The sequence below is a fragment of the Macaca fascicularis genome, chromosome 11, assembly GCF_037993035.2.
Source record: "Macaca fascicularis isolate 582-1 chromosome 11, T2T-MFA8v1.1".
In the NCBI taxonomy this organism is placed as follows: domain Eukaryota; kingdom Metazoa; phylum Chordata; class Mammalia; order Primates; family Cercopithecidae; genus Macaca; species Macaca fascicularis.
Window position 1 is genome coordinate 90715044 of NC_088385.1, and position 27304 is coordinate 90742347.

Here is a 27304-nt window from a genome sequence, read left to right on the forward strand (position 1 = left end):
TAATAATAATAATAATAATAATGAGTATACCTCTTATTTTACATATGAAGAAACCAGAGTTCAGAGAGTTGACACGTCTACCTCAGGATTATTAAGTTAATGAGAGAAAAGGCCCAGTTGAAAAAATATCTCAAACTTTAGGCCAGTATCGTGTCACAACTTCTTGGGCATATGGTTTTGCATATTAAACATCAGGACGGTAGCTCCATGAACCAAGTGTTTCTTGTCCTGTTTCGATGACTAGGTTTCTAAAATATAACTCCAAGTTTTAATTTCACTTTCGGATTATGATTTTTCCAACTTCTCATTCTAGTTTGACGTTTTATCAAAGTATTGGTTCTTTAAAGTTCACAATAGAAGAGGAATACTCTTAATTAAAATACATTGAGCAGCAAATGTGCCAAAGGTGACAGCGGGGAAAGAAATTAAAAGTCAACAAAATAAAACTAAGATAGGGTTTCGATGTTAATTTGACATTTTCTCATATATTTGAAAGGTGACGATAAACCTCCCTTTCCCCTTTCTTCTTTTCTTTTTTGCTACCCTTCTTCTTTTCCATCTCTATCTTTATTTTTCTTCCTTCTTTTCCTGCCTTCCTCCTCATTCTTAATTGTTTTATATATTATTTAAAGTGAATTATTTCCCAGGGATTTCATATTACCAAGTGCTGAATCCCTCCTCTCTGCATGAGATTGGCATAGATTCGTTTATTTAATTTAATCTTTGCCTGGTACTGACCATTCTGCTTTCTATTTCTATGTATTGGACTTTTTTTTTTTTTAAGGTTTCATATATAAGTGATAGTATGCAATATTTTTTTTTCTTTTTTTGGTATCTGGCTTATTTCTCTTAGCATAATATTCTCCAGGTTTACTCATGTTCTTGCAAATAGCAAGAATCTTCGTTTAAGACTGAATAGTACTCTACTCTCCACTGTATGTACAGTCTCTTCTCAGTATGCATAGATGGTGGTTCCAGGAACCCCTACAGGCTAGAAAGATAAGCTTATTTTTAATTGCCACCTCTTCTACTACATTTTTCCTCTATGTTTTTAGATTGCTTCTCTAACGTTGGCCAACAATCCACAGTCTAGAAGGCTCTAAAACACTGTGAAAACAGGAAGGTCTTTGCCAATCAATAATATTCTTATTTTTCTTTTCTAGTTTTCTTTAAGACAAAACAATACTATCTTAGTATGAATTACAAAGTAGGATTCAGTAAAAGCCTATGTAATATTCAGATGTAAAGAAAATATTATTTTATATTTGTGATTAATATACATAATGTACTACAACGTTTGAGATTGGCTCTATGATCTCTCATTTATAGATGCACTTTGCTTTGGAAAAATTGCTATATTTCATATCTTATGTTCTATTTGCATTTTATGTTTTTCCAAAATGCAAATTGATAAATGCAGTGTTTTTACATTGTATTATTTCATTTGTTGCATGTCTTACTTATCAGGCCTTGACAATTTGCTCCTCAGTTCAAGAGACCAGTATAATAAAAGGAAGTAAGTTACATAATAAAATATTTATTTGGGCATAACACAAATATGTTTTTTATAATATAACTTTTAAAACTAATAATGTATTTTAAAGTAAATGTGACAATTTAAAAACACTAAAACACAATATATAAAAATGAAAAAGTACCAGTAAAATTAAATAATTATTCATGTCAATTTTACTTAGAACCGAGACATATAGGTTGTAGCTATAGTTGCCCTAAGGAGGCAATAAGTAAATCTTAGGGTTGAAAAGAGCTCAGAGTCATTTAATGCTGTGATTTTTAAACTTTGAAAGCAAGTTTGATAGAATGTTATATCTAATGTGAACAAGCAGATGAAATTACAGCTACTGTTGTTAAAGTTATTCAGCTCATCTGTGAGTTTAGCAAATATTTATTTAGTAGTTCTACAAGAGTAAATGGTCATTGTTTTGGCATCCATGATGGGAAACTCATTTTCCCATCAGGGGAATTTCTCTTCACAATTTCTCTTCACCTTGCCGATATTTATTTGATAGATTTTCCAGAGTTTGACTATACTAACTTAAAGTGACACATTTCAAATGTGATCTAATTGTATTAAAATAAATTTTCTCCCATTGTGTTGCAGAATTTGTTACTTAATGCAACAAAAAAGTTTAAGTATGTATTAACTTTTATTCGGCCAAAAAAAATTTTATCAGTAACTATGTGGCTACTTCAAACAATATTCTCAATACCCTAACATTAAGAATATTAAGTTAAAATAAATGTCCCCATCTTTTTTACCTGTCATCACTTCCTCGATTTTAGTTTGCATACATATGCATATTTATAATGTGTGTGTAAATATTTTTTGTAGTAGCTGTCAAAGTCATGATCCATGCTTTTGTGAAATCATCCTGAAACTAAAGAATGGGGTCTCCAAACCTGCACGTTGTGCACGTGTACCCTAGAACTGAAATTATAAATAAATAAATGAATAAATAAATAAAAGAATGGCATCTCCGTGATCATATCTTTATTGGCCAACTGCACCTTCATATACAGAACTAATAATCTGTGGGTAAATATCTAATCATAGCCATCAAGATTCTTTACCAGTACTTTTTAGAAAAGATGTAGAAAAATAGGAATGTCTCCTCTCTGTTGCATATGCCATGTAAGAGTTGATGGCAGTACTGATATGAACTAGGAATTGACAGATGATCTGCAGTAAGAAAGAATGAAGTTGATATGGAGATGGAAACAACTGCCTGAGAAGAAAAAGAGAGTGAGAGAGATAATACTTATTATCTGATTCCACATGTCCATAATCCCTAAATGCATTTACTCATTCACATCTTGCCACAGGTTTGTTTCACATGAGAAAACTAAATGTGTTCAGCCAATTCCTTTCTCTTAATTAAGGAAGCTCAATCCAGCCTTTTGACCTCTAGAATCAAATGAAAAAATGACTGTTATGTATATAATTTTTTCTTTTCATACAAAATGTTATACTGTATGTATTGTTCTACTTTTTAAATCTTATTTGACAATGTAATATGAACATTATTTTATGTAGTTTAATTATTTTTGGCAGTCATTTTCAGCAGCCTTTTTATCTTGTTAGGTATTCTGACACTTTGAGCCTGTCCCTCCTGTTCTGTCATGTTCACCTTTCCATAATTCTACCACCCAAATTTGGTTGTTGTAATGTTATTCCTGGAAATAAAAAAGTAATATATTCTGAGGTTTACTATTATTTTGATTTCCTATTATTAAAAGTGGGCCCTTTTATATCACAGAAACTGCAATCTTTAAACAGCTCTCTGTGTGTCATTTATACAGCTAATAACTCAAGCTCAATATAAGGTATAAAATAATGAATCAAAAGTAAAATAAATATAAACAGTCACAACAATAATGGCAGTTACCACTTCTTGAATGTTTACTCTATGCCAAAAGTGTATGTTTTTATAACATGCATTAGCTTGTTTTAATATTCATAAAAATGTCTACTAGAAATTATCATTTTATTTTATAGTCAGGACACTAATCCTAAAGATGTTATTTTCTTAGTCCGGAGTCTGAGAGATTATGACAGAAATGGTGTTCAATCCAATGTCTGACTACACATGTTTATTGAAAGAATGTACAATGAATTAAGATAGGAGGCATCAGACATCTCTGAAATGAATTCTAGATGATAGATTATTTAACAATAAATTAGAAATTTTAGAATAAATCCAATTTAGGGTGACAAAGGGAAATTCAATTTTTAATATAGTAAAAATCAGACACTGTTTACCACTAAGTTTGGAATCAAGACTAGGTCCTAAACAAATTTAAATGGCATCATTGCCATTTGCTGGAAGCTCAATGAAGCTGTCATTAATTTAGTCAATACCTTGGGATCAATATTTTAAATATAGTATAATGGATTAATTTTGAATATTATATTTTGTCAAAGATAGAGCAATTTTGCCTTCAACATTATATTTGTGTCTACTATATTACATTATTACTGTTTATTATATACTTATTTTGGCCCTGATGAGACAAACTATATTCCACTTTTTAGTGAGATTGAGGAATTTTTGAACTGATCAAGAAAGGAGATATAATCATAAGGTGGCAGAAGGCTGCAACAAGTTTTCTTTAAACTACACTTTGACAGGTTTGCATGGGAGCAAGGGAAGTTTCCCACAGGATGAGACCTTTAGAGGCTATGGGATGGGGGCCACTACTCAAAAGGGGAGGAGGGTAAGTGAACTCCAGGAGGTGGAGGAATCAGAGAAGGGTGTTATGTATCTAGGTGATGTCACTCAGCAGCATGGCAGGGAGTCTCTGGGTCAGAGTGCTCCAAAGAGCAGCAGTAGTTTTGGGATTTTATAAGCCTGAGGTTTATTTTATCTGTGGCTAGCAGATGTTGGGTTCAGTTTTACAGTATATTCAAAGCAGACAGGCTCTACATGGCTAAAAATCTGCTTATTTGGGCTATATTTAAAACATTAGATTGATTTAAAAATTTCAACTTTGTGCTGGCAGGATTATGAGTTAATGGATCCTGCCTGCTGTGAAGAAGAAAAAAATATTGGGCCAATATAGAAGGTCATCTTTGTCTCATGTGTATAACACCTTGGACCACTTTTCTCAATCTTTCATGTATCTTAATTTTACAAAGAGTTTATAGAAAATGCTTTATTCAAAGAGAGTAGATATATACCTATATATAATCCATAAATTAGATTTAGTCAGTGTTCTGTTTCTCTCTCTCTCTCTCTGACACACACACACACACACACACACACACACACACACACACACACACACGAACACACAGAAGGAGATAACAATAGTGTTTTATGAGTAACTGTTTTATGAGTACACTGTGAAATTAATTACTAGTTCAGAAAGTCTAAGGAAAAAAATAAGGCATTTCTTTATAATTGTTGCAGTATATAAAGTGGACATATATATTCAACATGAGAGCTTGAGATTTTGAACTAAAATTTATAGCATCACTTTGAGAGACTTAAAATGAACACATCTGTGATTGTGTAGGGCCACTAGAATATTTGTGCCTCTGTTTTCATACCCAGCTTAAATGTGCATGAGATATGTCATTGGGCAAAATTTTAAAAAATGTAATAAATACAGAAAGTAATATTCAGCAATACATTTGGAAATTACAAAAAACAATGCAGTGTAATAAAAGCATAGTTTTGGACTTTGATAAATTGGCTTTAAGTCTTGGTTTGGCCACTTTTCCGTCTGTAGGATTTGGATAAAGAAGTTACATTCTATGAGCATTGGTTTTCTAACATGTAAAATATAGCTTATGATCAAATATAGCATTGTTAAGAGGTATAGATGTAATAAAGTACAGTAAGAACATGACTAGATAATTCCAGAAGAGGTGGTAGCTAACAAAAGTCAACAATTATCAAGCACCTATTATGTACCAGTTATAAACTCAGTATATGAATGAACATATTTAATTCTCAAAACTATGTCATGAATTGATGAGCCAGAGTTTGAACTTATAGTTTTGCTGTAGAGTGTGAATCTTAACCAAGATGTTATTTTTTCTTGAGTGAAAAAATTAACATTTATTTTACAGTAAAGAAAATAAAGAGCATACAACTTAAAAAAAACCTAAAAATATCAAACAAGTGAAATAGAATTAAAGGTGAAAATAAAGTATCACATGTGTTCACGGTTTCCACCCACATCAAAGAATAACTGCCAGATATTACATGTGGAAAAATCTAAAAGAGGAATTGCATATTGAGTCACACTTCCCAGTTTAGAAGAAGTACAGTGAGTCCTGGCAGATTGGAAAACAAAATAAATTCTTAAGATTCCTCCAATGATAGCAAGATTGTCTGGAAAAAAGCAGATGTATGTAGGCTCTATGAAGGTATCAAAACTTGTCTTAGAGCTAATTATTCTAGGAAGCCCATTGGAAAAGCAGTTACTCTGCTTGTATTTTTTTTCTTTTATTCTCTGGAATCAGTTTTCTGACTCGAAGGCGTGAGGTGTACAGATAATTTTACTTTCCAACTACAGAAAAGATGTATGTGGGCAAAGAAAATCATGCATTTAACTACATGAGTGCAGTCCATCAACTACACAGCCTGTGACCATAACCAGATATCTCCCCAACATGGTAGCTCTTCCTAGCCAAGAGATCAAATCAAAACTCTAGTGGCATTTTCCTATCTCTCACAGAACAGGCTAAGCTTCCCACCTGGAGTAGACCCCGAGCTTAGAACTCATAAATTTTTTTTTAAATTTATTTATTTATTATTATTATTATACTTTAAGTTCTAGGGTACATGTGCATAACGTACAGGTTTGTTACATACGTATACTTGTGCCATGTTGCTGTGCTGCACCCATCAACTCGTCAGCACCCATCAACTGGTCATTTACATCAAAAAATCAAACAAAACCCCAAAGTACAAAGTTTCTACAAAACTCTTATCCCTCTCCTGACAATATTTATGATGGTGGCATTAGTGAATTTTACTGGAAAAAAACATTCCCAAAACTATCCAGCTGGAAATGTAAGCTCACTTCCAAAGGATAAAGCAGTCGAGATGAGATTAGGATAAATTTACTGACAAAAACACACACACACACACACACACACACACAATATTTTTATTGTTTGCATTGCAAAAGGCAATGTGCCAGGAATTACAAATCTAACCAAATTGCCACTGCATGTCAAGGCGTATCAGGCGACGCTAAGAAGTGATGCATGCCATTTTAATTTATATTCTGCTAGCCAAAGTAAGTCATACAGCCACAACCAACTTCCAAATGGAAAGCAAGAACAATCCTCCCACGTTTCTGGAAAAAGAGGGGAATTATATGCCTCTCCCTCTTCTCTCTCTTTCTATCTTTTTCAACTTTTTTTTTCTTTCTCTTTTTCTCCTTCCTTTCCTCTCTCCCTCCCTTCTCTTGCTGTCTCTTTCTATTTCTTAAAAAAAGGTTTATTGACTTTCTAAATCAATATTTAGACAAGTTCAGATATGCCATGTTTTTTTTAATTTTATTATAAAACAAAAGAAAAAATCCACCTTTTATTTTTTATATTTATTTATGTATTTATTTGTTTGTTGTGTGTTTGTTTGTTTTGAGATGGAGTTTTGCTCGTTGCCCAGGCTGGAGTGCAATAGTGCGATCTTGGCTCACCGCAACCTCCGCCTCCCAGGTTCAGGTGATTCTCCTGCCTCAGCCTCCTGAGTAGCTGGGACTGCAGGCATGTGCCACAACACCCGGCTAATTTTGTCTTTTTAGTAGAGACAGAGTTTCTCCATGTTGGTCAGTCTGGTCTTGAACTCCCGACCTCAGGTGATCTGCCTGCCTTGGCCTCCCAAATTGCTGGGATTACAGGCATGAGCCACTAAGCCCAGCTGAAAACAATCTATCTTATAGTTAGATTCTAAATCATGGTGGCTTGATACGATGTTATCAGATATGGCACTGTTATGTTACATTCAAAAAGTATTTAGTATCTATTATGTGTACTGCAATATGTTAAGTGGTATTGTGAAAATAAAACATGTATGATGGTAAGCTTTCTATTCTTTTTATATTTCCTTTTGGATGTGGTCCAAGGAAACTATTCTGAAACATGGTTTCATGAGGTGATTTTAAAATAATTTTTAGTGGTGGAAATGTTCCAGACCTCTCCTATAATTGATCATTTATTTGTAATATGGTATTCTTGTTTTTAGCAAACAGTAATCTGTGATCACAGATATGATATCTGACTTCTCACAGAATGAACTGTAAAAATGAATGCACAGAGAAAAATAATTTATCTATATTCACATTTCATTGTAAGTGTGAATATAATCTCATTAACATTTACTTTCCTCATTTATTCATGGAAACAATAGACTTGCAGATATTTTGAAAATTAAATGGGATACTGTATATCAAGCACTTACCATACTGCTACATTGTGATGGTGCCTGCTTCCCCTTCACCTTCTGCCATGATTGTAAGTTTCTGAGAACTCCCAGCCATGCAGAACTGTGAGTCCATTAAACCTATTTGGCTTATGAATTACCCAGTATCGAGTATTTCTTTATAGCAGAGTGAAAATGGACTAATACACTTTGTAATCAAAATAAGGATATTTCTCTATTAAACTTGAAACCTTTTAGGTAAGTGAACACCTTTTAAAACTAATGTTTACAAAGGAGAAAATAACATATAAACCGAAAGCACATGAACAGTCTATAGAAGATGAAAAATTATTTTAGAAAACGGTGGACATTTCAAAAAACATTTTCCCCACTTTGAAAGAATTGAAGAGTATGTGGACGAGGAAAAATTGGCGGGAGCACAGGGAGGGGGGAAGATTGAGAAAGAGCAAAATGGAATAAGCTAAAAAATATTAAAGAACACAATTTAAGAAACTATGATCGATAAGAAAGAAAAAAAGGAAACCCATAAGCATAATTTTTATTTATAAAACCACAAAATAACTAATGAACTAAAAAAAAATTCTAATACAAAAGGATAAAACTTTATTGAAATAAAGGAATACACCAGAAGCATGTTTTGAGACAAGGAAGGTATGAAAAGGATTAGGAAATTTTCCGAGATAAAAACAGTGGGGGAGTGAAATGGGAACAGAAATGGAAGGAAGCCAAACAACAGTATGATACCTAGTAAAATACCAGAAGAGGAAAACATGGTCACAATCCCATAAAACAGCTCTGGAGAGAATACAGCTCATGAGTGAGAGTTGTCCCAGTCAGAGGCAAGGGAACTATAATATTTATACTCTGCATGCATCCGTCTTTGTTTAACAGCTACTCCCAGGCAAGGTGGGGATATAAATTCTAAGAACTTCTAGTTTTCCAAGAGCAGGGAAAATGAATCTGATGGCCTGAGAACAGCTCTCTAACAGAGAGACTCAAATGCTCACTGTTGTGTGTGATGCACACTAGGAGTCAATGTGTAGAAAAATGGTAAAGGTATTTGACACGATATAGGTGTAACAGCATTTTCCATAACAGGAATCTTTAGACTGAAAAGATACGCCAAGCTCCAAGACATCTTGGTAGAAGATAATCAACAAAATGACATAATCTGTTATTTTTTTAAATTAAAAAACAAAGAAAAAGAGCATGGTCCCCAAATACAAAAAGCCAATTACTTGTTAGTAAAACAACAACAAATCAATTGGACTTTAAAGCTTTTTCCATATGATTCACTAATCAACCATAGAAGATTCATTTTCCAGGTCTGCGAAAGTTTTAGACAGAAAATATGACTGAATAATTTTATTCCCAGCTAAGTTATTATCAATTTCATATTAAACTTAATAAAACATTGTGTCTGGAATACAGTCAACTAGAGATATATCAAAATAATGATGATGATAAAAATAATAATATTGTACTGCCATATTGGAGAAACTGTTAAAAATGTGACAATGTACAGAAAAGTATTAAATATAAAACTATACATAAAAATGTCTAGGAATTTTGTGCATAAATCAAAATATAAGTGTCTTAAATACTGACCAAGTAATAAAAATGAGTGAGATTATCTGAAAAAATGATGGAGGGAAAATGACAGAAATGTGTAAGTGTGCTAATTTCCTTATATTTCATAGAAGAGTCAACACGAACTGTCCAAAATACAAAAGTTATAAAAGAAAGATTTGTATCTGTAAGCTACATTATTAATAATAAGTGAAAAGTCCCAGGTATAGAATAATATAAAAAGAAAACTAATGAAATTTTGTTGAAGAATCAAATAATTTGTGAATAGCAGCTATTTTTTCAGCAATGGAGGGAGACAGGGTGGTGGAATGGAAGAGGAAGGAATTTAATTTTCATTTTATCTCTTGTACTATGTAGATTTTTACATGTTCATGCATTATTTTAAAAAGTAAAAACTGTAGATACACTTATTCTACATTGTTTTGTTATGACAGCATTACACATGAGAAAAAATACTGGAGCGGAATATTTTGGAGTATTCTTTCCAAACACCTCAATGCTCATAATGTTACTCTTTAACGTTTTGGGAAGTCTTCTTTTGGAATGGTCGTTGTAGGAAATCTTATTTCTTCTCGAGACTATTAAAAGTTTTAGAAAGAAATTAACGTTGCATACTCAGAGAATTCTATTTCAATAAAAGTTTTGTTACTTGTTGCCTGAAGTAGTTACTTCTGAATTTCCAAGTTGAAAAAAATATATACATATCTCATGGGACTTTTTTAGCACCTTTTGACACTGATGAATATCATATCTAACTCTAGATTTAAAGAGGAATCAGTCTACCAAGGTTTTACATATCGTACAGCTTATATAAAAATTTTGTAGTTGTTTCACACATCTTCATAGGTTTTGAGGAATTTCATCTTTGCACATAGAAATTATGGTTCAGTAAAAATGTAGAATTTTCCATTTAATAATGGACTTATTAATTATTATTATTATTAATATTAATATTATTTGAGTTCTGGGGTACATGTGCAGAAAGTGCAGTTTTGTTACATAGGTATACACATGCCAAGGTGGTTTGCTACACCCATCAACCCATCATCTACATTAGGTATTTCTCCCAATGCTATTCCTCACCTAGCACCCCACCCCACAAGAGGCACCCGGTGTGATGTTCCCCTCCCTGTGTCCATGTGTTCTTCTTGTTCAACTCCCACTTATGAGTGAGAACATATGGTGTTTGATTTTCTGTTCTTGTGATAGTATGCTGAGAATGATGGTTTCTGGCTTCATCCATGTCCCTGAAAAGGACATGAATTCATCCTTTTTATGGCTGCATAATATTCCATGGTGTATGTTTGCCACATTTTCTTTATCCAGTCTATCACTGATGGGCATTTGGGTTGGTACCAAATCTTTGCTATCGTGAATAGAGCTGCAATAAACATATATGTGCATGTGTCTTTATAGTAGAATGATTTCTAATCCTTTGGGTATATACCCAGTAATGGGATTACTGGGTCAAATGGTATTTCTAGCTATAGATCCTTGAGGAATCGCCACACTGTCTTCCACAATGGTTGAACTAATTTACACTCCCACCAACAGTGTAAAAGCCTTCGTATTTCTCCACATCCTCTCTAGCATCTATTGTTTCCTGACTTGTTTTTGTTTTTGTTTTTGTTTGAGATGGGGTCTTGCTCTGTCACCCAGGCTGGAGTGCAGTGGCCGGATCTCAGCTCACTGCAAGCTCTGCCTCCCAGGTTTATGCCATTCTCCTGCCTCAGCCTCCCGAGTAGCTGGGACTACAGGCGCCCACCACCTCGCCCGGCTAGGTTTTTTTTTTGTATTTTTTAGTCGAGACGGGGTTTCATCGTGTTAGCCAGGATGGTTTCCTGACTTTTTAATGATCGCCATTCTAACTGGCGTGAGATGGTATCTCATTGTAGTTTTGATTTCCATTTCTCCGATGACCAGTGATGATGAGCATTTTTGCATATGTCTGATGGCAGCATACATGTCTTCTTTTGAGAAATGTCTGTTCATATACTTTGGCCACTTTTTGATGGGGTTGTTTTTTTTCTTGTAAATTTGTTTAAGTTCATTTTAGATTCTGGACGTTAGACCTTTGTCAAATCGGTATAGTGTAAACATTTTCTCCCATTATGTAGGTTGCCTGTTCACTTGGATTATAGTTTCTTTTACTGTGTGGAAGTTCTTTAGTTTAATTAGATCCCATTTGCCAATTTTGGCTTTTGTTGCCATTGCTTTTGGTGTTTTAGTCATGAAGTCTTTGCCCATGCCTATATCCTGAATGGTATTGCCCAGGTTTTCTTCTAGGATTTTTATGGTTTTAGATCTTACTTTTAAGTATTTAATCCATCTTGAGTTAATTTTTGCATAAGGTGTAAAGAAGGGATCCAGTTTCAGTTTTCCACGTATGGCTACCCAGTTTTCCCAACATCATTGATTAAATAGCTAATCTTTTCCCCATTGGTTTTTTGCATCAGGTTTGTCAAAAATCAGATGGTTGTAGATGTGTGGTGTTATTTCTGAGGCCACTGTTCTGTTCCATGTGTCTACATATCTGTTTTGTTACCAGTACCATACTGTTTTGGTTACTGTAGGAGAAATCCACAAAAATGGGGAGAAGCCAGCAAAAAAAGGCTGAAAATTCCAAAAACCAGAAAGTCCATTCTCCTCAAAATGTTCACAACTCCTCGCCAGCAAGGGAACAAAACTGGATAGAGAATGAGTTTGACAAATTGACAGAAGTAGGCTTCAGAAGGTGGGTAATAACAAAATCCTCCAAGCTAAAGGAGCATGTTCTAACCTAATGCAAGGATGCTAAGAACCTTGAAAAAAGGTTAGCAGAATTGTTAACTAGAATAACCAGTTTAGAGAAGAACATAAATGATCTGATGGAGCTGAAAAACACAGCATGAGAACTTCATGAAGCATACACAAGTATCAATAGCTGAATCGATTAAGCGGAAAAAAGGATATCAGAGATTGAAGATCAATTTAATAAAATAAAGCAAGAAGACAAGATTAGAGGAAAAAAATAGAAAGGAATGAACAAAGCCTCCAAGAAATGTGGGACTATGTGAAAAGACCAAACCTACATCTTATTGGTGTATGTGAAAGTGATGAGGCGAATGGAACCAAGTTGGAAAACACTCTTCAGGATATTATCCAGGAGAACTTCCCCAACCTAGCAAGACAGGCCAACATTCAAATTCAGGAAATACCGACAACATCACAAAGATACTCCTCGAGAAGAGCAACGCAACACACATAATTGTCAGATTCATAAAGGTTGAAATGAAGGAAAAAATGTTAAGGACAGCCAGAGAGAAAGGTCAGGTTACCCACAAAGAGAAGCCCATCAGACTAACAGCAGATCTCTCTGCTGAAACTCTATAAGCCAGAAAAGCATGGGGGCCAATATTTAATATTCTTAAATAAAAGAATTTTCAACCCAGAATTTAATATCCAGACAAACTAAGCTTCATAACCGAAGGAGAAATAAAATCCTTTACAGACAAGCAAATGGTCAGAGATTTTGTCACCACCAGACCTGCCTTACGAGAGCTCCTGAAGGAAACACTGAGCATGGAAAGGAATAACCTGTACCAGACACTGCAAAAACATATCAAATTGTAAAGAACATTGACACTATCAAGAAACAGCATCAACTAATGGACAAAAGAACCAGCTAGCATCATAATGACGGGATCAAATTCACACATAACAATATTAACCTTAAATGTACAAGGACTAAATGTCCCAATCAAAAGACACAGACTGGCAAATTGGATAAAGAGTCAAGACCCATCAGGGTGCTCCCTTCAGGAGACCCATGTCACATGCAAAGACAAGCATAGGCTCAAAGTATAAAGATGGGGTAATATTTACTAAGCAAATGGAAAGCAAAAAAAAAAAAAAAAAAAAAAAAAAAAAAAAAAAAAAAAAAAAGCAGGAGTTGCAATCCTAATCTCTGATAAAACAGACTTTAAACCAACGAAGATCAAAGAGACAATTCCATTATATAATGGTAAAAGGATCAATGCAGCAAGAAGAGTTAACTATCCCAAATGTATCCAATACAGGAGCACCAAGATTCATTAAAAAAAACCTTCTAGAGACCTACAAAGAGACTTAGATTCCCACACAATAATAGTGGGAGACTTTAACACCCCACTGTCAATATTAGACCGATCAATGAGACAGAAAAGTAACAAAAATATTCAGGAGTTAAACTCAGTTCTAGACCAAGTGGACCTAATAGACATCTACAGAACTCTCCACCCAAAATCAACAGAATATACATTCTTCTCAGCACCACATGGCACTTATTCTAAAATTGATCACATAATTGGGAGTAAAACATTCCTCAGCAAATGCAAAAGAACAGAAATCATAACAAACAGTCTGTCAGACAACAGTGCAATCAAATTAGAACTCAGGATTAAGAAACTCACTGAAAACTGCACAACTACATGGAAACTGAGCAACCAGCTCCTGAATGACTACTGAGTAAATAACGAAATGAAGGCAGAAATAAATAAGTTCTTTAAAACCAATGAGAATGAAGACACAATGTACCAGAATCTCTGAGACACATTTTAAACAGTGTGTAGAGGGAAATTTATAGCACTAGATGTCCACAAGAGGAAGCAGGAAAGATCTAAAACTGACACCCTAACATCACAATTAAAAGAACTAGAGAAGCAAGAGCAAACACATTTAAAAGCTAGCAGAAGGCAAGAAATAACTAAGATCAGAGCAGAACTGAAGGAGATAGGGACACAAAAAAGCCTTAAAAAAATCAATGAATCCAGGACCTGGTTCTTGGAAATGATCAACAAAATAGACCATTAGCCAGACTAATAAAGAAGAGAAGAGAGAATAATCAAATAGACAGAATAAAAAATGATATAGGGGATATCGCCACTGATCCCACAGAAATACAAACTACCATCAGAGAATACTAAAAACACCTCTACGCAAATAAACTAGAAAACCTAGAAGAAATGGATACATTCCTGGACACATACACCCTCCCAAGTCTAAACCAGGAAGAAGTCGAATTCCTGAATAGATCAGTAACAAGTTCTGATATTGAGGCAGTAATTAATAGCCTACCAACCAAAAAAAGTCCTGTGCCAGTTGATTCACAGCCAAATTCTACCAGAGGTGCAAAGAGGAGCTGGTACCATTCCTTCTGAAACTATTCAAACAATAGAAAAAGATCTACTCCTCAATAACTCATTTTATGAGGCCAGCATCATCCTGATACCAAAACCTGGCAGAGACACAACAAAAAACGAAAATTTCAGGCCAATATCCCTGATGAACATCAATGTGAAAATCCTCAATAAAATACTGGCAAACCGAATCCAGCAGCGCATTAATGATGGACTTCTTAATCTCAAAGTGTCTGTCAGGAAAAATCAATCAGTATTGAAATATTCACAATATAATGACAAGTGTAGAGAAAACAAGTAAACTCTGCACTTTAATTCTAATAAATTAAGCTGTACTAGAGCAGTCGCAGTAGGTAAAACCATAGTATTAAGTAACCTTTTAATTTACTCGCATGCAGTTTAGGATTGTTTCAGGAAGGCGGGGTAAGTGGGGAGTAGATGGAGATGCTCTGTTTTACACAGCCATTCAGAGACTCAGGCTGAAAAAAATTGTTCTTCATTATTACCTGTTTTTCATGGCCTTAAACATGCAATCCCAGTGAACTTGAAGGGCAAAAAAAAAAAAAAAGAAAAAGAAAAGCATCCATGCAGTTCTTATTGTCTAGGTCTGAAGGTAGCCAACATCACTGTATCTAAGTATTTACTCATCATTCAGATGTCTACACCCAATGTGATCAGAGGTTTAATTATGTATCTAGTTAAACTATGTATCTGTCAGATTTAAAAACCTCCACACATTTCCACAGCCTCTCCCATCCAGTGGTGGAGTCTTTTCCCCCTACGCCTTGAATCTGATCTTGTAAAAATGACTTGATTTAACTAAAAGAATATGAGACAAGTGACTTAGCAGATTTCGAGCTTTGGACTGAAAAAAACTTGCACCTTCTGCTCTCTCCCTCTTGGAATATTGCCAAGCTTGAGAATCAGTCTAAAGCTAACCAACAGCCTACCAAACACCAAATATATGAATAAGGCCATCCTAGTGAAGCAGGATATTTTCCTGACCCCTTCACGGGATGCATGAAGGGGTTGCCTCATCTACTCAGCCCGCAGAAGCAACTGCTTCTATGAGGGCAAGTGCAAGTGAAGGAGGTGAGAGCTGGAACGCTGGAACTAGCCGGCCATTTCAGCGCAAACTCCACTCACTCAGACCTACTGCACTCCACACTTCATGGGAGGGAGCACACAGGTGAGTGGGTGCAGGAGGCAGAGTGAGTGATTTGGAGCACCGGCAGGAGAGAACTGTGCGCAGACCCTGTGGCAATGTCTTGGAGGGGGTACCCATAACTCCTGAAGTCCTGAAGTCCCAGAGGGAGCGTTACAGTGCTCTTACAGCTCTGCTGTCTATGGATGGCTTAAGTGTTAACAGCTCAGTGGACCCTCTGCCTTTTCGCATGAGGTGACTGCCTTCCATTAGTGAAGGCAAATTGTCAGTGTGACATCCTTTTGCATCCACACCTGTGGTTCCCAAGTTCTTGTCCAGTGTCCAGGATAAATGAGATCACACAAATGAATTGAAGGATGGTAAATGCAGGGGATTTTATTGGTGATGGAGATGGCTCTTAGCCACAAGGGGAGCTGAAGGGGACAGGGCAGGAAGATAATCTTCCCCTGAAGTCTGGTCGCCTTCAGCTAGATTTTTCTCTGAAGTTACACCATCAAGCTGTCCCTCTGAAGTCAAGCCACTTATCTTTGACATCCAGCCTTAGTATCCAACATCCCGCTGCTTCTCTCGCTCTCTACTGCCTGAGTCTGGAGTTTTCATAGGCACAGGATATGGGGTGGGGCAGGCCATGGGTGGTTTTGGAAAAGGCAACATTCAAGCAGGAAAATAGGGATATAAGTTCTCACTTTGGGTCGCAGTCTCAGACTTGAGAGTAGGGTTTGTTGAAGACCTACCCTTTTCTGCTTAGAATTTCTCTGCCTCCTGTCCCTGTCACTAGATCATCCACTTCCAGAAGATCTATCAGGTGACTGCAAGTGCTGAAGTAAGTTCAACCCAAGCCCATAAAACCTCAGCTAAACCCAGTCCGCAGAATTGTGAAAAAAACAATGACAAATGTTTATGTGAACCATTAATTTGGGGTAGATTTTTAGATAGTAAAGATAACACATTCAGTGCCTATGAAGAAAAATATTTTGGCAAACAGCTAGTGCTTTTGTGGAACTCTCTTTGTGGTAAAGATCTACACTTTCATAGGTTTTCATTATTTTCCAAGTTTTTTTTTTTTCTTTTTTAGATCAGGTCTCACTCTGTCACCCAGACTGGAGTGCAGTCGCACAATCACAGCTCACTGCTGCCTTGACCTCCAGGGTTCAATTGATCCTCCCAAGTAGCTTGGACTACAGGCATGTCCCATCATGCCTGGCTAATCCAAGTTTCTTAATGGCAAACATTAGCATGTCCTTATGATTTTCAGTTTTATTAAATGCCTAGGGCAAATATTTTAAAGAAAGATGGGGTTGTTTCTTAGTTTAGAATATTTATAAATCTATACTCTGCCACATAAAGAGTGTTCAAAGCTGATGCATATAGCACTTGCTGTTCACAAAATCTCTTTTTTCTGCCTTAAATTTTTACACTTTAGTAAGAATCAGAGGCAATCGAATAATGCTTTTAATTGAAGGTTATATATTCAGAATGTGCACACTTGACAAAATATTTCCAATTTCAAATTCACAAAATGAAAATCTAACCAATAATAAATAAGAAGAGATAATAAGATGTAAGGAAAAAGAAAGTTGACAAGATTATGTGATGTACTAATCTCTTTACATCTTTATTAAACACCCTAGATATTTAAGCACTATACAGTGAATACATTTTCCAAAACAATATCAGATATACACATGTATGTATAAGGACTACTTGTCAGAATATTTGAACTCAGAAAAATCTAACATAGTCATTCTTAGGTCTAAATATTTTGTTTCTTATGTAATATATGCTTCATTGTCATATCTTTGCTTTGAACTATATAATAGAGTTTATATCTTACACCACAATTTCCAGCCTATCTGGGAAATAATCTCAATTTTTTGCAATAAGAAAAATAAGAATACAATTACTTTCTTACCTAATGTGTAACTTATACATTATACAAAACACAAATTTTGTATAATGTATTATATAATAATGTATATTATACAAAATATAAGCTATATATAATTTCTAGACTAAAATTCATATATATTCTTCAGTTAATTTTTGTATGTTTAGAATATTTTTCAAGATAGCTATTTATAAGTTCTAATATGATAAAATTTCTTCTTTGCTTTGTTTTAACAAATGATTAGGTTTTGCAAATGATTCATGTTGCAACATCCATATCATTCTGTGAGCTACATTAGTTCATTTATATAATTGTCCATTTTCTTTTGACCTTTCCATTATAAAAATTGTTTCAACAAACATAAACATTGTGATCTTATAGATGAAAGTTTATTAATTAAATGTATAAGTTTATCTAAAAATTAACTGAATGGGCAAAGTAAGTAGGATTGTATTAATGTTGGCTTTATCAGTACAGTTTGTACTTTAAAAATGGTCATTTAAAGGTATGAAAATGGATTTGCTCAATGGAGCATTTTGATGAGGAGAGATTTCATGACATATGAGAGACAATAAAGATGTTAGTTTCCTTTTTCAGTCTAAGTACATTTTGGAAGTACAGAAGCAAAGGTAAATCTGTTTTTCTGCTACAGGGCTTCCTTCTCCAAGATTATGTTAATATCTTATGTGAATTTTCAAAGGTGTGGGGTGATATGCATTATTTCCAGATATGTATGACTATATAACCCATTCTCAAGAAAGATCTAATTGGATTAGTGTCCATCAGAAAATACTTTGGGAAGATGTAGTTAAAAATTAAAAATGATTTGCAACGCAAATCTAGATAAATTTTGTGTACACATGTAGATAGAGTATAGAATCCTAAGAATTGAAGGCTCAGAAGGGTGGGAAGTCGGGGGCGGGGGGGATAAAGCATGAAAAATTACTTAATGGGTACAATGTACATTATATGGGTGACAGTGACACTAAAAGCCCAGACTTCTTCCCTATGCAATATATCCATGTGAAATAGTTTGGATATTGTCCCCTCAAAATTTCCTGTTGAAATGTACTGCCCAGTGTTTGAGATGGGGACTGGTGTGATGTGTTTGGGTAATGAGGGCAGATCCCTTATGAGTGGCTTCGTGCCATAATGAGTGAGTGCCCTAGCTCTGTTAGTTACTACAACATCTGATTAGTAAAAAGATCCTGGCACTTCCTCCCCTCTCTCTTTCATTATGTGACACACACGCTCCCCTCTTCACCTTTCTTTATAATTGGAAGCTTCTTGAGGCTCTTGCCAGAAGCCAGTGCTGGTTCCATGCTTCTTGTACAGTCTGCAGAACCATGAGCCAAATAAACCTTTCCTTATCAATTAACTACCGAGATTCAGGTATTCCTTTATAGCAAGGAAAATGGACTAACATACCATGTAATAAAACTATATTTGTACCCTGTAAGTTTATACACATAAAAATAAATACAATAAAATAAAATTGGAAAGAGTGTCACAGGCAGATGGCACAGCCAGAGTCAATATCCTAAGACATAGCATGCTGGACTTGTCAGAAGGACTCTGGGGAGGACAGAGTGGCTGGAGCAGAGTGAGGTGGGGGTAAAGTCATGGCAGATGAGGACCAGATCCTTTTAATTTTTCCTTTTGGTAACAGCTTTATTGAGACATAATTCACATATCACATAATTCACCCACTTAAAGCATACAATTCAATTGTTTCAGTATATTCAGTTATTCAACCATCATTGCAATCAATTGTAGAGCATTTTTATTACCCCCAAAATAAACCCTATACACTTTAGCTATCATCTGCTAGACCTCCCAAGCCCTCAGTCCTCGGCACCCACTTATCTATTTTCTATCTCTATAGATTTGAGACCCAGGTCTCTTAGGACTGCTGTAAAGGCTCTATCTTTGAGTTTTCAGCAGGTAATTGACATACCAATTTAATAGAGTCCTTCCATAAGCCGTGCTGTGAGTAAACTGATATAGGTGGTTGTGGAACTAATCCATCAAACAATGATCTTGCCTTGGAACAGAGTAATACTGGTGGAAGTGGGAATTGGAAGTGCTTTATATATAATAAAAAAAAGTTACCAGCTGATCTCAGAGATGGGGGGCTCTGCATTCTGGCTGTACACTCAATTTTTCTTTTTCTAGAATATGTTCTGAATATGTGATTATTTCTTAGCACTTTCCTTTGGCACCATATTTCGGACAAAAGACTTCCTGAGTATCTCAAATGGAGATTTTGGGAAGTTATTTTCCAAGCAGAAATCAGCTTAGATCTGCCTGTTAGGACACGTAGATGTTTGAATCTGATATGTGTGTTGGGATTAGGGGTAAAAGAGGAATATCTACTAGTGAGACTTTTGTGTTATTTTATGTTTTTGAAAACAATAAGGTAGGTAGATATATAACTACAATTAATATCCTTATACCTCAATTTTAAAGATGAGAAAGCTGGAATATAGGCTGGGTACAGTGGCTTCTACCTGTAATCTCAGCACTTTGGGAGGTTGAGGCCAGTGGATCACGAGGTCAGGATCAGCCTGGTCAACATGGTGAAACCCGTCTCTACTAAAAATACAAAAATTAGCCGGGCATGGTGGAGGGCACCTGTAATCCCAGCTACTCGGGAGGCTGAGGCAGGAGAATCACTGGAATCTGGGAGGCAGAGGTTGCAATGAGCTGAGGTGCGCCACTGCGGTCCAGCCTGGGTGACAGAGCAAGACTCTGTCCAAAAAAAAAGTCTAAATGTGTAGAGATTAAGTATCCTACCTCATTATAACACAAAAATCACCAGTCAGAATATTGACCAATGTCTCGGTGGTTACAGACATTCTTAACAGCCATGCCAAATTAATGAAAATGTAAAGAATGGTGCCACATAGCTATATGTCATCAAGAAACAAAATTCCTCTATTTTTTTTATCATGCTTCTCATTTAATAAAGGAGTGGAATATATTTCAAGTAAAATTACAAGAAAATAAAAATCTTTTTAAAAGCTGTCCTGATTTACTTTGTAAGGAGAGAAATGAGGTTTCATAATCTTATAAATGTCTTTGGAATCATGGACATAAAATGGTATACAGCTTTAAAGTTTATATCATGGTTTTAATATTAACTGTTTATTATCTGAACTTTTTATGACTTAAATATTAAGATAGTGCTGGAAAATACCTATGAGAACTGTTATGTGAATTTAGTTATTTAGGAAAAATGTTGTATTTCATTTTACTAGCTAAATATTCATTACAATGGAATTTTTATTAACATAGAAGAATGTTTATAGTATTAAGGTTGTGACATGTGCATTTTTCATATGGATATTAAATATTCAAAGACTTTATAAACATTATTTTATTAAATTTACTTCAAAAAAGAAATAGGCATGCACATACACATGTACATAGAAGGAAATGATATAACCAACTAATTTATTGTACTCTAGTTTTTCACTGGCATTTGATACTGCCTGTTAAAAACTTGTGATATCTTGTTATTGTGATTTTTCATATCAGAGAATTTCCATAATATAATCCACATTTAATTTTTATTTAGGTGCTATAATGCATTTTTCTGAACTCACAATATTAAAATGTGCAGTTTCTTCAATCTCCCTTTCAGAGTCACCCTGCATCTTTCCCATTCTAATCTCTAACGAGGATGTTGATATTTATAAATTGAATAGTTGTAGTCAGGGCCCTCTTCCTTCCATTTAGGTTTTATCATGGGGACAATGATCAGGACACCTGGGAAAAAGGTGAGAGAAGTTGCATACTTATTTCCTCCCATGTCCCTTGAGGTCACCACTACTGACTTTCCTCTAAAGGAAAGTTCATTGCTCCTCTTTGTGAGGCCAGCTCTACATGAAGCTCCATCCTGCTGGTTTCTAATAACATCTCTCCCCTTATCCTAGGAGTGATTACAGACTGCTGATACTGGCTTCATACTTTGGTACCCTTTTACTTCCTCTCTATCCTATTTATACCAGTGCAATTAATCATTTATCTATAAGTCCTCTTAAGACTATATTAAAAGTGAGAATGTCATCTGTTCTCTGTTGGTTTCCTGATTGAGTTAGAAACAGCAAAGCAACTAAACCCAAGGAAGATGTCCTTTAGGATCTATCTGCTTTTCTTTAATATTTTGAATCCAGAATATATTACTGAGGGTGATATCTCAGAATATTGTAGAATTGAGGATATAAATTTTGGTTCTATGAAGCGCCTCTTCCAAAATTTAAAAAGTAATTATTATGGAATAATTTATGTATATCTAACATTGGTGTAATTGCAAAAGCAATATACGTTTGGTAAGAAAATGCCTATTATCCTCTCATATTTTGTAGACAGACGAGTATGAAGCAACAGATGTTGAAATTATTAAGAATAATCTAACAATGCACAATATTGGCATTTTATTTGGTTTGGCTAGAAACTATGAGCTCGCATTTTATCTGAACCCTGTCTGAACTAACTTAAGCAAAACTTAGAGGCTTTAGTTCATAGAGGTTGTGCTGAATCTTTTTTTTTGGATTCATTTTGCTATCCATGAGTTCATGGGTTTTATTTAGAAGTTTGGGTTTGCTCCCAAAATGATTTTCAGAAATTATTTCTAAAACCATAGAAACTTTAAGCATTTAGCAATAATGCAAGAATAACTGAACAATCAGGGAGAAGAGATTTGACTCATATGAAAAAGTATATATGGATTCTATTTTACTATTGGTTTATAAAAATATGTCACATACCAACATAAGTAGAAATGGCTGTTTTCAAAATAGATGTAAATTTCAGTGTTTCCAGGGAACCCAAGCCAACAATTCACTTTGGTCATTTTATTTCAAAATCATATCTCTGATTAACGAAAATATTATTCTTTAGAAAAGAATATAGAATTTTGTCTTTTAAAAAAGGTTTATAAATTGCATGATGTACTTTTCTATTTTATTTTTATTATTGATATGATTATCTATTTTAGTTATGAATTATGTGAGCATAGTATGATCATCCAGGATTATTTCAATTCTAACTTATTTTTTTATTGACTAGGTTAGATATTATTATTATTGTTTTATACGGTCAATGTTTATTTAGTTATCCACACGTCAAACATTTTATTCGAAAACCATCCCTTTCTGTATCTCAGTCCTTTCCTTGGGAATTTCCCAGAGCCAAGGCCTAAGTAGGTGTGCCCCTTCTCTACAGTAGATTCCTTTCTGATGCACCCAAGGAGGCTGTACCTCTTCCCAGATCCTGACTTTTTGTGAATAGCTCTGTTCTGAACTTCCTGCCCTTGCCCTCTGCTTAAGTGTCAGGCTTTGGCTTCTACACTAGGTTCATTTGATTAATCTAAAGGCACAGTTTAGTACTCCAGAGATGAGCAGATACATCATGTTGATCATAGGTTCCAAAATTTTTCCAGTCCTATGGATTTGTGCCTCTTTAACCTCAGGAAAATGTCTCTAGTTTGTCTGCACAAAACTGAAGATTAGAAAACTATATTTAAAACTTTATTGTTTTTAGTTGTTTTAGGTGTTTTCTGATATCTGGTTCCCTATGTTGCTAGAAATACAAGCCTAAACATATATGTCTCAAGAATATACTGAATAAATAGTTTCTTAGGCCTATATTCTTTGTACATATAGTATTCTTATAAATAAATGTGTGAACAATATATTAATACATTCTCAAAGTATATCATTTAATATAAAGAATTCACATTATAAATGTAATATATGCTGTGAAGTATGTGTTTTTATAAAATATTTTAAAGTAAATAAAAAGTTAATTTAGCCAATTAATCATTTCACAAAGGTTATTTAGCAAATTGACGATCTGGAGCAATTAGTTGTTTTTCCATGAATTTAGTGGAATTGGCAATGCAGTGAATCAGTTAGGTGAACTGGAGTTCCAGTCATGTAGGATTTTTTCATGTGTGGAAAGGGCCTGTATTCATCTGATATCCCTATCCAGAAATAAATCTTCTTTTCATCTGCAGAGTGCAGGTGGACAAGAAGGAGTTTACTTTGTTGTGAAGCTAATAAAGAGTCCTGAGTTTCTTAATTACCTTTTAAACAAACTTTTACTTAATCTTTTCGGTGCTAAATATATTTTCTTTCCAACCTTCAAAGACACTTATTGCTATCAGTGAAACTGGAGCTATCAGTTAAATATTCCTAGGATTCTGGGTTATAAGTCAACTTGATTCTTGCTGACTTTGTCCTACTGTAGGCATTTGGTTTCATCTTACTGTGCTAAATCAGCTATCACTGTTATCTCTCTATTTTATCTTTTGAAATTTGTTGGCATCCTTTCTCTGCTATTTCTCCTACCAGTTATTGGCTAATGTAGGTTGTTCTTTTTAAAAATGTGTTCCCTGCTGTTGTAATGAAGCTATGAGTGGGATTAGAAGTAAATGCTTATTTAATTATCGGGGTTTTACTGGACATCTTACTCCATTAGATGACTAATTTTAGAACATATCATAATAAATAATGCAATGATTAACTTTCTTATTCTAACATTTTGTGTGCATAACTTTTAAAAGATGTTGACATTTTAAATACTAACTTAAGCCTTTAAAATTTTTTTTAAAAATTATTTAATTACAATGCATATTTTATTTTTATATATACAGTTAATTTTATAACAATAAAAAGTAATCCCAAGTAAATTCAAGACCTCTTGAAAATTTGTGTAACATGCTACATACCTTAATATTTTGAATGCTTGCTTATTTTCTAGGAATACGGACTTTAATTAGATTATTAAGGGATGCCGTAACAGCAGCAAAAACAAAAGGTTTATACTTGGAATCGTAGAATTGAAGTTAAAATTGCCAAGTTTTTTCTCTTCAATCCACAATGACTGGGAAGTATTTATAATTATCACGCATAAGGAAACCTCAATGTTTAATACAACCTGCATTATATGTATTCAAACTTTCTCAAGTTTTGCTAGAAGAAATGACTGTTAAGATGCTGTGTTTTCAACAGCTATCTACTACAATATGTTTTAAGATAAATGTTGGATAAAATATGGATTTTTTTCAAATAAAGTATCGAACTAATAAAATAATTACATATCAAAAACTTCCACTAGAATATTTGTATCAAAAACTTAATTTTTATAGCTTATCATCATAATACTTTTCCCACACTTATAGAAAATATTTTATAATGTACCTTCACCCAAATTTGTTAATTATTAAAATAAACTAAGAAAAATGTCGAGATTGATATTTCCAAGACTTTCAGGTGATTTAGTAGTATTCATTTATCATTTTCATTTTTCTTATTTAACTAGTTATATATATGATTAATTTTTATTATCTTTTTTTTTTTTTTTTTTGAGACAGAGTATCACTCTGTCACCCAGGCTGGAGGCATGGCTTGATCTCAACTCACTGCACCCTCCTCCTCCTGGGTTCAAGCAATGCTCCTCCCTCAGCCTCTCAAGTAGCTGGGACTACAGGCGTGCACCACCATGCCTGGCCAATTTTTTTTTTTTTTAATTTTTAGAAGAGACTGGGTTTCACTGTGTTGGTCAGGCTGGTCTTGAACTCCTGACCTCAAGTGATCTGCCCGCCTTGGCCTCCCTAGGTGCTGACATTACAAGCATGAGCCACGGTGCCCGGCCCTGGTTAATTATTTTTTAAACTTCTCTTTATGCATAGTTCATATAATATCTTCTTAATTTATTCATATAAGATTTGTGATTTTATTTTTACCAAAATGATAAAACTCCACAAACAGATTTAGTCATGTACAAACAACATTCTGTCCAGAATTTGGAGTAAATATTGAGAGTTAAATTAATGGTGGTATAAAGTGATCTGTTTGAAAATATTTACCACAAAATAATATGATTTATAGAATTTTTATTTTTTTAGTTTTTTTTTTTTTTTTTTTGCCTCTGTGCCCAGGCTGGAGTGCAGTGGCACCATTGCATCTTACTGCAACCTTAACCACCTGGGTCCAGGGGATTTTCCTGACTCAGCCTCCTGAATAACTGGGACCACAGGTGCATGCCACTATGCCTGGCAAAGTTTTTCATTATTTCTAGGGATGAGGTCTTGCTATGTTTCCCAGTTAGGTCTCAAACACTTGGGCTCAAGCCATCCTCCTGCCTCAGGCTCCCGAAGTGCTGGGATTACAGGTATGAGCCACTATGCTTGAACAATATTTTTCTAAGTTTTCTATAGCAATATATTAACTCACAGATAACACTGCATAATCATATCAGGTATTAATAATTTAGATATGAAATAGAGCAATATATTCAAGGTTGGCAAATTCAAATTTATGATATTAATAGCTTTTCATAATAAATGTAACATTTTAGGAGGTATTATATAAAATTTTAATGAGGTGATTTTACTAGATTCATATTTAATATTATCAGAATGTTATGTTTTATATTTGTTATAAAAGCAAATTTTTATGCTCCTTTCAGTTAGTTGTCTATTCTGTTACTCATTTCTAGTTGCATAATGATGATTTCGTTAAATCTACTATTTTTCTTTTTTTCTAACTACTTTTATCAAATGAAAGAAATCAATACATTTTTATTTGATAAAATGAAATGTATTAATTAAAATATCATAGAAAGTAAGGAGAAAGAAAATCCTCAAATCTTTGTAACTGTAATTTCAGTGATAATTATGGTACATTTTAATTTATGTTTATTTGATTTATTTAACCTTTCTGATACTACATGACAGAAAAATTAAATTTCTCATCTTATTTACATAATTGAGAATATACCACATATATAATATTATGTTTTTGTTGTTATTTTTACTTAACAACATACACATTTTCTCACGAAATTACTATCTATTTGTTTTTTAAATATGTAGGATTATGTCATATTCTACCTGAGGCATGTATCATAATTTGTTTAAACAAATCATTTTTCGCATTTTTCACTAAGGTAAAGATATAGGAACACTTTTAAATGTATTTAATACTTAATAATACAGTATTCCTGACAGTGCATTCTCCTCAGTTGCCCTGTGATATGAGCACACTTATTACCATTGTTTAGAAGAAACTGAGGCTTGCCAAAATCCTACAGTTTAATAAATGATGGATCTGAGATCAATTTTTGTCAAAGTTTCAGATTAGTTTCTCATGACATATTCATATTCAAGTTACTAGAGAGGATTACTTTTATGTCACTTGCCAACTGGTAAAATACTTTCTCAGAATAGTTGTAGTAATTTACATTCCTATGACCTGTTCATAAGCATGGCTTGGTATTCTCACTGAGGGATAGATTAAGAAGAAGAATAAAAGGAAAATGTGAGGAATCAGATCTTAGAAAAAAGAAGACTTAGGGAGGCTCTGCAATTGAAGTAGAGGGAAACGATGCTTTCCGTAAAAGCAGTGAACATCTATGATTTTGGCTAAGGATGCTTTTGTTTTCTTGTGGCAAAAGTGCTGTAGTTTTAGAGAACCCGATAATGTACAATTGCCTTCACTTACAATGTCACTAATAGGCAAGATGCCTTGTTTTCTCCCAACCAAGACAAATGACCCAAGCAAGGGTAACTAGA